General features: G+C 59.6%; 1 non-coding gene across 1 annotated transcript; it reads right to left on the bottom strand.

The window, feature by feature from the left end:
- Window positions 1-1684: 1684 nt before the first annotated feature.
- On the bottom strand, window positions 1685-1803 carry LOC131868421 (5S ribosomal RNA). Its single transcript, XR_009366876.1, has one exon. It is a non-coding gene; the product is annotated as a 5S ribosomal RNA (ribosomal RNA).
- Between the last annotated feature and the right edge of the window lie 11944 nt (window positions 1804-13747).

Below are 13747 nucleotides of genomic sequence, written 5' to 3'. Positions count from 1 at the left end.
TGCGGCGTGCACGAAGTCGGAGCCCAGTTTGCCCTGGGTGCGCACCTCGCGTGCACCTTCGCCGCGGTGGGCACCATGGCGTGCACGAAGTCGGAGCCCGGTTTGCCTCGGGTGCGCACCCCGCGTGCACCTTCACCGGGGTGGGCACCTCGGCTGGGTTGCGCGCCCTGGTGCGCACCAAGGAGCGCTCCGAAGTGTGCTCCAAGGTGCGGCGTGCACGAAGTCGGAGCCCGGTTTGCCCCGGGTGCGCACCTCGCGTGCACCTTCGCCGCGGTGGGCACCTTGGCTGGGTTGGGCACCATTGAGCGCTCCGAAGTGTGCTCCAAGGTGCGCACCATGGCCCTCCAAGGTGCGCAGCATGGCGTGCACGAAGTCGGAGCCCGGTTTGCCCCGGGTGCGCACCTCGCGTGCACCTTCGCCAGGGTGGGCACCTCGGTGCGCACACCTTCTCAATGTTTTCTTGCCTTTTCTGGAAATTGGTGAAGGTAGCGCATCAAAGGTGCGCACCTCGGTGTGCTCCGAGGTGCGAACCCGAGAGCGCTCCGAGGTGCCCACGAAGTCGAAAGTCGGGTTAATTGCATTGTTTTCCCCGGGTGCGCTCCGAGGTGCGCAACATCGGTGCGCACCAAGGAGGGCTCCGAAGTGTGCTCCAAGGTGCGCACGATTCGGAGCTCGGTTTGCCCGGGGTGCGCACACCTTGGCTGGGTTGCGCACCCTTTGTGCGCTCCAAGGTGCGCACGAAGTCGGAGCTCGGTTTGCCCCGGGTGCGCACCTTCGCCAGGGTGCGCACCTTGATGCGCACGCCTTGGCTGGGCTGCGCACCTTGGTGGGCGCCATGGTGCGCACCTTTCGTGCGCTCCAAGGTGCGCACGAAGTCGGAGCTCGGTTTGCCCCGGGTGCGCACCTTGGTGGGCGCCATGGTGCACTCCGAGGTGCCCAAGATTGGTGCGCACCAAGGAGCGCTCCGAAGTGCGCTCCAAGGTGCGCAGGTGCGCGCGAAGTCGAAAGTTGGGTTAATTGTCCGGTTTGCCTCGGGTGCGCACCTTGCGTGCACCTTCGCCAGGGTGGGCGCCTTGGTGCGCACACCTTGGCTGGGCTGCGCACCCGGGCGCGCACACCTTGGCACCCGCGTTTCCTTCATTTTAAATTTTTTTTTTTTACAATCTCTCAAGTGGGAAATTCTATAATCTCAACTTTTTTTGCCTTTTCAGGAAACTTTTGAATGGAGCGCATCATTGGTGCGCTCCGAAGTGTGCTCCAAGGTGCGCACCTCTGGTGTGCTCCAAAGCTCTCTCCAGCTGCGTGCACCTGCCCCGGCCGCGCACCCGGCCCCGCCCAGCTTCGCTCACCTGTCCCGGGCGTCTGGTGCGGAACCTTAGAGTAAGAAACATCACCGTGCACCTTGGCCAACGTGCGCGACTCGACCGAGCGCGCACTGGCCGAGGTGCACACCGATTTCACCTGGGTGCGCGCGCAGCACCTCGGGCGCACCGGGGTGCGCGCACAACGCCCGGGTTGCACCGTGGCCTGTGTGCTCGGGGCGCCTCGGGTGCGCGCTCGGTGTCGCCCCCGCGCGCGCGGTAGTGCGGGCAGCGCACCCCGGCCCGGCCCGGCCCCGACGAGAACGCAAACGGGCAAAAGGTTTATTCAAATAGCATTGCGACGCCCGGCGAAAAACTAAGAAAGGGTGCAACACCGGGACTTCCCGGGAGGTCACCCATCCTAGTACTACTCCGGCCCAAGCGCGCTTAACTGCGGAGTTCTGATGGGATCCGGTGCACTAACGCTGGTATGATCGCACCCGTTATGAGCTTGTCGCAGTGTGTACTTAGCAAACCGCGACCCACGTGCGAATCCACCCCGGCCACCCACCCCCGTCGAGGTGCACACCCTCCCTCGCGAAGTGCGCCCCGTTCGCCAAGTGTGAGCCCTGCCCGGGTGCGCGCACCTTGCTAGGGCGTCGGGTGTGCACCCGGCCCGGCCTACGTGCGTGCACCTGGACGGGGCGTCGTGTGCGTGCAGTGTCCCGTCTGCAACGCGGTGCCCACACACCACCTCGGGCGCAACGACCTGCGCTCACATGTGGGCCGAGTGCACCTTGGTGCATGTTCGGGGCGCCTCGGGTGCACGCTCGATCTTGCCCCGGTGCACCAAGGCGCTCGGTTTGCCCCGGGTGCGCACTTGGTGCAAGGTGGGCACCCAAAATAGGGATCAAGCACCAAAACACAAGTTTCGGGATGCAAAATGGGACCCAAGGACCACAAATGCGTTCCAAGACCCATGATGGGTCCACGAGAACAAAAATGTGTTCCGAGACTTAATAAACAAATATTGGGTTTTAGGAGAAGAAACATGCTCTGATGCCCAAAACGAGAATCGACCCCGAAAAGGCCACAGGCCAAAAGTGGGATGCGAGACAAAAAAAAATGGGACCCGAGGACCAAAATTGGGTTCCCAGGTCGAAGACAGGGCAACCGGACAAGAAACGACCTCTAAGGCTCGAAATGAGTCCCGACGACTAAAACTTGACAAGAAGCACCCATCAGGCACCCAACTCGACACCCATGGGATGCCGACCCACCCGGGCTTCCACCTAGCACACCTTGGCACCCACCCACCCTCGCACCCAACCTCGCACCCAACTTAGCACCTTTGAACCCACATTGGCACTCACCCTGACCCTGGCACCTTGGAACCCACATTGGCACTCACCTTGACCCTGGCACCCACCTTTGCACTCACCTTGGGACCCACCCTGGCTCCCACCTCGGCACCCACCCAGACACCCACCTTGGTTCCTTGGCACCCACCTTGGATCCTTGGCACCCACCCCGACACCCACCTTGGCACGCAACTTGGCTACTTGCCACCCACCTTGGCTCCTTGACGCCCACCCCGACAACCACCCCGTGACCTACCCTGGCTAGGGTTGGTGCACACCCACCCTGGTGCCCACCTTGGCACCCACCCCATGACCCACCTTGGCACGCACCTTAGTACCCACCCTGTTACCCACCCTAGGACCCACCCCGTGACCCACCTTGGCCAGGGTGGGTGCACCCACCCTGGTGCCCACCTTGGCACCCACCCATCCTAGCACCCAGCCTGTGACCGGGCTTGGAACCCAACCTTGCACCCGTCTTGGCCAGTGTGGGTGCGCACCCATCCTGGCACCCACGTTGTGACACACCCTTTAACCCACGCACCCTAGCAGCCACGTTGGCACCCACCTTGGAACACAACCTAGCAACTTGGCACCCACCCCGTGACCCACCTTGGCATCCACCATAGCAGTCGCCCACTTGGCACCCACCTTGGAACCCAAGTTGGCACCCACCTCGGCACCCACCTTGACACTTGTGGACCCACCTTGCCACTCACCCTAGCATCGACCCATCCTAGCACCCACCCTGGCACCTTTGCACCCTAGCACTCACCCATCCTAGCACCTAACCTGTGACCCACCTTGACACTCACCCTCGCACCCACCTTGGAACCCAACCTAGCACCCACCCACCCTGACACCAACCCTAGCACCTACCCACCCTTGCACCCACCCTGTGACCCATCTTGGCACCCACCCATCCTACCACTCAACCTATCACCCACCTTCTCACCCACCTTGGCATCCACCTTAGCACCCACCCACACTGGCACCTTGGCACCCACCTCGGGCAAGGTGGGTGCACACCCACCCTGACACCCAATTTAGAACCAACCGAGCATGTTACCCACCTTGGCACCCACATTGCAGCCCACCCTAGTACCCACCCTATGACCCACATTGGCATCCACACCCTAGCACCCAGGCACCTCGACACCCGCCTTGACACGCACCCTAGCACTAAACCTGTGACCCACCTTGGAACTCACCCTAGAACCCACCCACCCTGTGAACCACCTTGGCATCCACCTTAGCACCCACCCACCTTGGCACCCACTCTAGCACTCACCCATCCTAACACCCAACTTGTTACCCACCTTGGCACCCGCCCTCGCGTCCACCTTGAAACCCACCCTAGCACCCACCCACGCAGGAGCCCACCTTGGCACCCAACCTAACACCCACGCATCCTGGCACCCAACTTGTGACCCACCTTGGAACCCACCCTAGTACCCACCTTTGAACCCACTATATCACCAACCCACCTTGGCACCCACCCTATGACCCTCTTTGGAATCCACCCTAGCACGCACCCACCCTGGCACCCACCATGGAGCGCACCCTAGCACCCACCCACCTCGGCACGCACCTCAACACCCACCTTGGTGTGCGCACTGCGCCAACCTCTCAAAGACCCTATGTGGTGCGCTCCAAAGTGTACACCTTTGGTGCGCTCCAAGGTGCGCACCTTTGGTGCACACCGAGGTGCACACCAAAGTGTGCACCGAGGTGAGCACCAAAGTGCACTCCAAGGTGCACACCAAGGCGTGCACCTTTGGTGCGGTCAATGCAAACGAATTCGGAAGTTGGGGTCGATGTCCTAATCGCTGCTGCAGACTACACGTATGAGAATCGGACAAATAGCTTTATATAGGGGAGGTGTTGCGTTTGATGGGTCGACTCCCCTGGTTGTGTGCACTGCACCAACTTCAAAGACCCTGTCTTGTTTAAGAAGTCAAAAGTTGGGGTGGATGTCCTAATCATTGCTGCAGTCTACGCATGTATGAGAATCAGACAAATAGCTTATATAGGGGAGGTGTTGCATTCGGTGGGTTGACTCCCCTGGTTGTGCGCACTGCGCCAACCTCAAAGACCCCGCATAGCAGAAGAAGTCGGAAGTCGGATTTTGGTGAGCACCAAGGCGTGCACCTTTGGTGCGGTCAACGCAGACGAATTCAGAAGTTGGGGTGGATGTCCTAATCGTTGTTGCAGGCTACACATGTATGAGAATCAGACAAATAGCTTATATAGGGGAGGTGTTGGGTTTGATGGGTCAACTCCCTTGGTTGTGCGCATTACGCCAACCTCAAAGACCTTGTTTTCGTTAAGAAGTCAAAAGTTGGGGTCAATGTCCTAATGGCTCCTGTAGGCTACACATGTATGAGAATCGGACAAATAGCTTATATAGGGGAGGTGTTGGGTTTGATGGGTCGACTCCCCTGGTTGTGCGCATTACGTCAACCTCAAAGACCTTGTTTTCGTTAAGAAGTCAAAAGTTGGGGTCGATGTCCTAATTGCTCCTGTAGACTACACATGTATGAGAATCAGACAAATAGCTTATATAGGGGAGGTGTTGGGTTTGATGGGTTGACTCCCCTAGTTGTTCGCATTACACCAACCTCAAAGACCTTGTTTTCGTTTAGAAGCCGAAAGTTGGGGTCGATGTCCTAATTGCTCCTGCAGGCTACGCATGTATGAGAATCAGACAAATAGCTTATATAGGGGAGGTGTTGGGTTTGATGGGTCGACTCCCCTGGTTGTGCGCATTGCGCCAACCTCAAAGACCCTGCATTGCGGATGAAGTCGAAAGTCAGAGTTTGGTGTGCTACAAGGTGTGGTCGAAGGTGCTCACCTAGGTGTGCACCTTTGGAGCGCAGGAAAAGTGCCCTCCAAAAGTGCGCACCTTTGGAGTGCACAAAAGTGCCCTCCAAAAGTGCGCACCTTTGGAGCGCACAAAAGTGCCCTCCAAAAAGTGCCCTCCAAAAGTGCGCACCTTTGGAGCGCACAAAAGTGCCCTCCAAAAAGTGCCCTCCAAAAGTGCGCACCTTTGGAGTGCAGAAAAGTGCCCTCCAAAAAGTGCCCTCCAAAAGTGTGCACCTTTGGAGTGCACAAAAGTGCCCTCCAAAAGTGCGCACCTTTGGAGCGCAGAAAAGTGCCCTCCAAAAAGTGCCCTCCAAAAGTGCGCACCTTTGGAGCGCAGAAAAGTGCCCTCCAAAAAGTGCCCTCCAAAAGTGCGCACCTTTGGAGCGCAGAAAAGTGCCCTCCAAAAAGTGCCCTCCAAAAGTGCGCACCTTTGGAGCGCAGAAAAGTGCCCTCCAAAAAGTGCCCTCCAAAAGTGCGCACCTTTGGAGCGCACAAAAGTGCCCTCCAAAAAGTGCCCTCCAAAAGTGCGCACCTTTGGAGCGCACAAAAGTGCCCTCCAAAAGTGCGCACCTTTGGAGCGCACAAAAGTGCCCTCCAAAAGTGCGCACTTTTGGTGCGCACCAAGGCGCTGGTTCGGTCGTTGGAGGCGAGTTCGGAAGTTGGGGTCGATGTCCTGAGCGGAGGTGCAAACTACACAGGTGTCGGAATCGGACAAATAGCTTATATAGGGGAGGTGTATGCTTCGATGGGTCGACTCCCCAGGTTGAGCGCACCGCGCCAACCTCAAAGACCCTACGGTATGGATGAAGTCGGAAGTTGGGTCCGATGACCGATTCGATTAGTAGGTATGCTCATGAGGTCGGAATTTGGGTCCGATGACCTGCCATGTGCAGGAAGGCGAATGTTGGCACTGTGCGTTGCAAGGTGCACACCAAGGTGCTGGTGCGGTCTTTTTAGTCGAGTTCGGAAGTTGGGGTCGATGTCCTGATCGGAGGTGCAAGCTACACAGGTGTGGGAATCGGACAAATAGCTTATATAGGGGAGGTGTATGCTTCGTTGGGTCGACTCCCCGGGTTGAGCGCACCGCGCCAACCTCAAAGACCCTACGGTATGGATGAAGTCGGAAGTTGGGTCCGATGACCGATTCGATATGTAGGCATACTCGCGAGGTCGGAATTTGGGTCCGATGACCTGCCATGTGCAGGAAGGCGAATGTTGGCACTGTGCGTTGCAAGGTGCGCACCAAGGCGCTGGTTCGGTCGTTGCAGGCGAGTTCGGAAGTTGGGGTCGATGTCCTGATCGGAGGTGCAAACTACACAGGTGTGGGAATCGGACAAATAGCTTATATAGGGGAGGTGTATGCTTCGTTGGGTCGACTCCCCGGGTTGAGCGCACCGCGCCAACCTCAAAGACCCTACGGTATGGATGAAGTCGGAAGTTGTGTCCGATGACCGATTCGATATGTAGGCATACTCGCGAGGTCGGAATTTGGGTCCGATGACCTGCCATGTGCAGGAAGGCGAATGTTGGGACTGTGCGTCGCAAGGTGCGCACCAAGGCGCTGGTGCCGTCGTTGCAGTCGAGTTCGGAAGTTGGGGTCGATGTCCTGGTCAGAGGTGCAAACTACACAGGTGTGGGAATCGGACAAATAGCTTATATAGGGGAGGTGTATGCTTCGATGGGTCGACTCCCCGGGTTGAGCGCACCGCGCCAACCTCAAAGACCCTACAGTATGGATGAAGTCGGAAGTTGGGTCCGATGACCGATTCGATACGTAGGCATATTGGCGAGGTCTGAATTTGTGTCCGATGACCTGCCATGCGCAGGAAGGCGGAATTTGGGTCCGATGACCGAGTTGATGGCGTGCCATGCGCAGAAAGGCGGAATTTGGGTCCGATGACCGAGTTGATGTTGATGGCCCGCCATGCACAGGAAGGCGGAATTTGGGTCCGATGACCGATTTGAAGGCGTGCCATGCGCAGAAAGGCGGAGTTTGGGTCCGATGACCGAGTTGATATTGATGGCCCGCCATGCGCAGGAAGGCGGAATTTGGGTCCGATGACCTGACATACGCATGGAGTCCGACTCGGGGGCCGATGTTCGATTCGATGACTTGCATTGTGGGTAAAGTCGGAAGTTGTGGTCTTTGACCCGATTCGATGACCAGACTTCGGCTGCTTGAGAATCGGACAAATAACTTATATAGGGGAGGTAGTGTTCTCGAGCATCCTCCCCCCGTGCCCGTTTATGTCGATTGATGCTGGTGCTCGACTGGTTGGAGCGCTCGGATGCAAAAATCTTGCACCAGGATTTATCGATTGTGATGGACACGGCAAGTCTCCTGATTGCTATGCAGGAGCTCATCGTGAATCTCTATGCGGCCTTGGTATGGACTCGACCTGCGGAATGGTTCGGCAATGGTAGTCGCTCCAACACGTCCTTGCAATGGCCACAGAGGTGATTCGACTAGAGCTCCAGTCTAGCTTTTGGGTTGCTTGGCGGACTGGTATAGCCGCGATCGAGTTCCGGCCATGAACGTTTTAGATAGCTCTTGGGCTTTCTGGGACGGAAGTCGGAAGTTTGGGCTGTTGTCCGATTTGATGACCATTCTTCGGATGTGTGAGAATCGGACAAATAACTTATATAGGGGACTGTGTTGTCTCACGCAGCCCCCTCCGTGCCCCTCTATCTCGACCGATGTTGGTGCTTGAAAGGGTTGGGATCGCTCGGATTTATAAACGTGCACCACCATTTGTCGAGTGTGAGGGACGCGGCAGGTCTCCTAAATGCTATACGGGCGCTCTCTGAGAATCTCTATCCGGCCTCGACACAGACTAGTCTTGCTGAATGGTTTGGCACTGGTAGTCGATCCAACACGTCGTTGTTGTGGCCGCCTAGGCGATTCGATTCGAGCCCCCGTCTAGCTTTTGGGTTGCTTGGCGGATTTTGCCCTATCCGCAAGTGAGCTCGGTCCCTAAACGTTCGAGAAACCCGATTGCTATGCGCCGACTCTCTTTCTTGCGAGCCTCCATCTAGCTTTTGGGTCTCTACGGAACGGAAGTCAGAATCTGGGACCGTTGTTTGATTCGACGAGGCAGACTACGGTTGTGCGAGAATCGGACAAATAACTTATATAGGGGAGGTGTTGACTGGAGCATTCTCCCCCGTGCCCCTCTAACTCGACCAATGCTGGCGCTCGAACGGTGGTAGCGCTCGGATTTTCGTTGAGCGCCAGCATTGGTCGATTTAGAGGGGCATGCGAGATTCCCGAATGCTATGCGAGGGCTCTAACGGAAATGTCTATTGGTTTCGGTATGGATGCAATTGCGAGTGGTTCGGCAAAGGTAGTCGTTCCGATGCGTCCATGTCGTGGCCAAATCGATAATTCGATTTGAGCCCTCGTATAGCATTTGGGTCTCTCGATGTGATTCCGCATTCCAGTCCCTTTGGGCACTGCTTGAGCCGCATCCCAGGGGGTTCCCTTCCCAATAATCTGCCTCGCAACCCGATTGCTATGCGGTGAGGCTCCTCGGCCGCCTCGGAACTATCTGTGTATCAGACGCATCGCGGGATAAGGGGTTGGCAACGGTAGTCGCCCCAAGCGCGTCCGATGCTTGGACCATTCCGAGGCGGCCCTGAAGCCTCTTCCGTCTAGCCGTTGGGTCCTTCTCGCCGCATCCCTTGCCTCGCACCCCGATTGCTATGCGGTGAGGCTCCTCGGCCGCCTTGGAACTATCTGTGTATCAGACGCATCGCGGGATAAGGGGTTGTCACTGGTAGTCGCCCCAAGCGCGTCCGATGCTTGGACCATTCCGAGGCGGCCCTGAAGCCTCTTCCGTCTAGCCGTTGGGTCCTTCTCGCCGCATCCCTCGACTCGCACCCCGATTGCTATGCGGTGAGGCTCCTCGGCCGCCTTGGAACTATCTGTGTATCGGACGCGTCGCGGGATAAGGGGTTGTCACTGGTAGTCGCCCCAAGCGCGTCCGATGCTTGGACCATTCCGAGGCGGCCCTGAAGCCTCTTCCGTCTAGCCGTTGGGTCCTTCTCGCCGCATCCCTCGCCTCGCACCCCGATTGCTATGCGGTGAGGCTCCTCGGCCGCCTTGGAACTATCTGTGTATCGGACGCGTCGCGGGATAAGGGGTTGTCACTGGTAGTCGCCCCAAGCGCGTGCGATGCATGGACCATTCCCAGGCGGCCCTGAAGCCTCTTCCGTCTAGCCGTTGGGTCCTTCTCGCCGCATCCCTCGCCTCGCACCCCGATTGCTATGCGGTGAGGCTCCTCGGCCGCCTTGGAACTATCTGTGTATCGGACGCGTCGCGGGATAAGGGGTTGTCACTGGTAGTCGCCCCAAGCGCGTCCGATGCTTGGACCATTCCGAGGCGGCCCTGAAGCCTCTTCCGTCTAGCCGTTGGGTCCTTCTCGCCGCATCCCTCGCCTCGCACCCCGATTGCTATGCGGTGAGGCTCCTCGGCCGCCTTGGAACTATCTGTGTATCGGACGCGTCGCGGGATAAGGGGTTGTCACTGGTAGTCGCCCCAAGCGCGTCCGATGCTTGGACCATTCCGAGGCGGCCCTGAAGCCTCTTCCGTCTAGCCGTTGGGTCCTTCTCGCCGCATCCCTCGCCTCGCACCCCGATTGCTATGCGGTGCGGCTCCTCGGCCGCCTTGGAACTATCTGTGTATCGGACGCGTCGCGGGATAAGGGGTTGTCACTGGTAGTCGCCCCAAGCGCGTCCGATGCTTGGACCATTCCGAGGCGGCCCTGAAGCCTCTTCCGTCTAGCCGTTGGGTCCTTCTCGCCGCATCCCTCGCCTCGCACCCCGATTGCTATGCGGTGAGGCTCCTCGGCCGCCTTGGAACTATCTGTGTATCGGACGCATCGCGGGATAAGGGGTTGTCACTGGTAGTCGCCCCAAGCGCGTCCGATGCTTGGACCATTCCGAGGCGGCCCTGAAGCCTCTTCCGTCTAGCCGTTGGGTCCTTCTCGCCGCATCCCTCGCCTCGCACCCCGATTGCTATGCGGTGAGGCTCCCCGGCCGCCTTGGAACTATCTGTGTATCGGACGCGTCGCGGGATAAGGGGTTGTCACTGGTAGTCGCCCCAAGCGCGTCCGATGCTTGGACCATTCCGAGGCGGCCCTGAAGCCTCTTCCGTCTAGCCGTTGGGTCCTTCTCGCCGCATCCCTCGCCTCGCACCCCGATTGCTATGCGGTGAGGCTCCTCGGCCGCCTTGGAACTATCTGTGTATCGGACGCGTCGCGGGATAAGGGGTTGTCACTGGTAGTCGCCCCAAGCGCGTCCGATGCTTGGACCATTCCGAGGCGGACCTGAAGCCTCTTTCGTCTAGCCGTTGGGTCCTTCTCGCCGCATCCCTCGCCTCGCACCCCGATTGCTATGCGGTGAGGCTCCTCGGCCGCCTTGGAACTATCTGTGTATCGGACGCGTCGCGGGATAAGGGGTTGTCACTGGTAGTCGCCCCAAGCGCGTCCGATGCTTGGACCATTCCGAGGCGGCCCTGAAGCCTCTTCCGTCTAGCCGTTGGGTCCTTCTTGCCGCATCCCTCGCCTCGCACCCCGATTGCTATGCGGTGAGGCTCCTCGGCCGCCTTGGAACTATCTGTGTATCGGACGCGTCGCGGGATAAGGGGTTGTCACTGGTAGTCGCCCCAAGCGCGTCCGATGCTTGGACCATTCCGAGGCGGCCCTGAAGCCTCTTCCGTCTAGCCGTTGGGTCCTTCTCGCCGCATCCCTCGCCTCGCACCCCGATTGCTATGCGGTGAGGCTCCTCGGCCGCCTTGGAACTATCTGTGTATCGGACGCATCGCGGGATAAGGGGTTGTCACTGGTAGTCGCCTCTAGCGCGTCCGATGCTTGGACCATTCCGAGGCGGCCCTGAAGCCTCTTCCGTCTAGCCGTTGGGTCCTTCTCGCCGCATCCCTCGCCTCGCACCCCGATTGCTATGCGGTGAGGCTCCTCGGCCGCCTTGGAACTATCTGTGTATCGGACGCGTCGCGGGATAAGGGGTTGTCACTGGTAGTCGCCCCAAGCGCGTCCGATGCTTGGACCATTCCGAGGCGGACCTGAAGCCTCTTCCGTCTAGCCGTTGGGTCCTTCTCGCCGCATCCCTCGCCTCGCACCCCGATTGCTATGCGGTGAGGCTCCTCGGCCGCCTTGGAACTATCTGTGTATCGGACGCGTCGCGGGATAAGGGGTTGTCACTGGTAGTCGCCCCAAGCGCGTCCGATGCTTGGACCATTCCGAGGCGGACCTGAAGCCTCTTCCGTCTAGCCGTTGGGTCCTTCTCGCCGCATCCCTCGCCTCGCACCCCGATTGCTATGCGGTGAGGCTCCTCGGCCGCCTTGGAACTATCTGTGTATCGGACGCGTCGCGGGATAAGGGGTTGTCACTGGTAGTCGCCCCAAGCGCGTCCGATGCTTGGACCATTCCGAGGCGGACCTGAAGCCTCTTCCCTCTAGCCGTTGGGGCTTTCTCGCCGCATCCCTCGCCTCGCACCCCGATTGCTATTCGGTGAGGCTCCTCGGCCGCCTTGGAACTATCTGTGTATCGGACGCATCGCGGGATAAGGGGTTGGCAGTGGTAGTCGCCCCAAGCGCGTCCGATGCTTGGACCATTCCGAGGCGGCCCTGCAGCCTCTTCCGTCTAGCCGTTGGGGCCATCTCGCTGCATCCCCCACCTCGCACCACGATTGCTATGCGGTGAGGCTCCTTGGCCGCCTCGGAACTATCTGTGTATCGGACGCATCGCGGGATAAGGGGTTGTCACTGGTAGTCGCCCCAAGCGCGTCCGATGCTTGGACTATTCCGAGGCGGCCCTGCAGCCTCTTCCGTCTAGCCGTTGGGGCCATCTCGCCGCATCCCCCAGCTCCTCGGCCGCCTCGGAACTATCTGTGTATCGGACGCATCGCGGGATAAGGGGTTGGCAGTGGTAGTCGCCCCAAGCGCGTTCGATGCTTGGACTATTCCGAGGCGGCCCCGCAGCCTCTTCCGTCTACCCTTTGGGGCCATCTCGCCGCATCCCTCGCCTCGCACCCCGATTGCTATGCGGTGAGGCTCCTCGGCCGCCTGGGAACTATCTTCGTATCGGATGCATCGCGGGATAAGGGGTTGTCACTGGTAGTCGCCCCAAGCGCGTCCGATGCTTGGACTATTCCGAGGCGGCCCTGTGGCCTCTTCCGTCTAGCCGTTGGGGCCATCTCGCCGCATCCCTCACCTCGCACCCCCATTGCTATGCGGTGAGGCTCCTCGGCCGCCTTGGAACTGTCTTCGTATCGGAAGCATCGCGGGATAAGGGGTTGTCACTGGTAGTCGCCCCAAGCGCGTCCGATGCTTGGACTATTCCGAGGCGGCCCTGCAGCCTCTTCCGTCTAGCCGTTGGGGCCATCTCGCCGCATCCCCCACCTCGCACCCGGATTGCTATGCGGTGAGGCTCCTCGGCCGCCTTGGAACTATCTTCGTATCGGACGCATCGCGGGATAAGGGGTTGTCACTGGTAGTCGCCCCAAGCGCGTCCGATGCTTGGACTATTCCGACGCGGCCCTGTGGCCTCTTCTGTCTAGCCGTTGGGGCCATCTCGCCGCATCCCCCACCTCGCACCCCGATTGCTATGCGGTGAGGCTCCTCGGCCGCCTTGGAACCATCTTCGTATCGGACGCATCGCGGGATGAGGGGTTGTCACTGGTAGTCGCCCCAAGCGCGTCCGATGCTTGGACCATTCCGAGGCGGCCCTGAAGCCTCTTCCGTCTAGCCGTTGGGGCCTTCCCGCCCCATCCCTCGCCTCGCACCCCCGATTGCTATGCGGTGAGGCTCCTCGGCCGCCTTGGAACCATCTGTGTATCGGACGCATCGCGGGATAAGGGGTTGGCACTGGTAGTCGCCCCAAGCGCGTCCGATGCTTGGAGCATTCCGAGGTGGCCCTGAAGCCTCTTCCGTCTAGCCGTTGGGGCCTTCCCGCCCCATCCCTCGCCTCGCACCCCGATTGATATGCGGTGAGGCTCCTCGGCCGCCTTGGAACTATCTGTGTATCGGACGCATCGCGGGATAAGGGGTTGGCACTGGTAGTCGTCCCAATCGCGTCCGATGCTTGGACCATTCCGAGGCGGCCCTGCAGCCTCTTCCGTTTAGCCGTCGGGGCCTTCCCGCCGCATCCCTCGCCTCGCATCCCGATTCCTATGCGGTGAGTCTTCTCGGCCGCCGCGGAACTA

This window comes from Cryptomeria japonica, unplaced genomic scaffold (genome assembly GCF_030272615.1).
Source record: "Cryptomeria japonica unplaced genomic scaffold, Sugi_1.0 HiC_scaffold_206, whole genome shotgun sequence".
Lineage (NCBI taxonomy): Eukaryota > Viridiplantae > Streptophyta > Pinopsida > Cupressales > Cupressaceae > Cryptomeria > Cryptomeria japonica.
The sequence above is the reverse complement of the archived record's forward strand: the minus strand, read 5'-3'. Positions and strand labels throughout refer to the sequence as shown.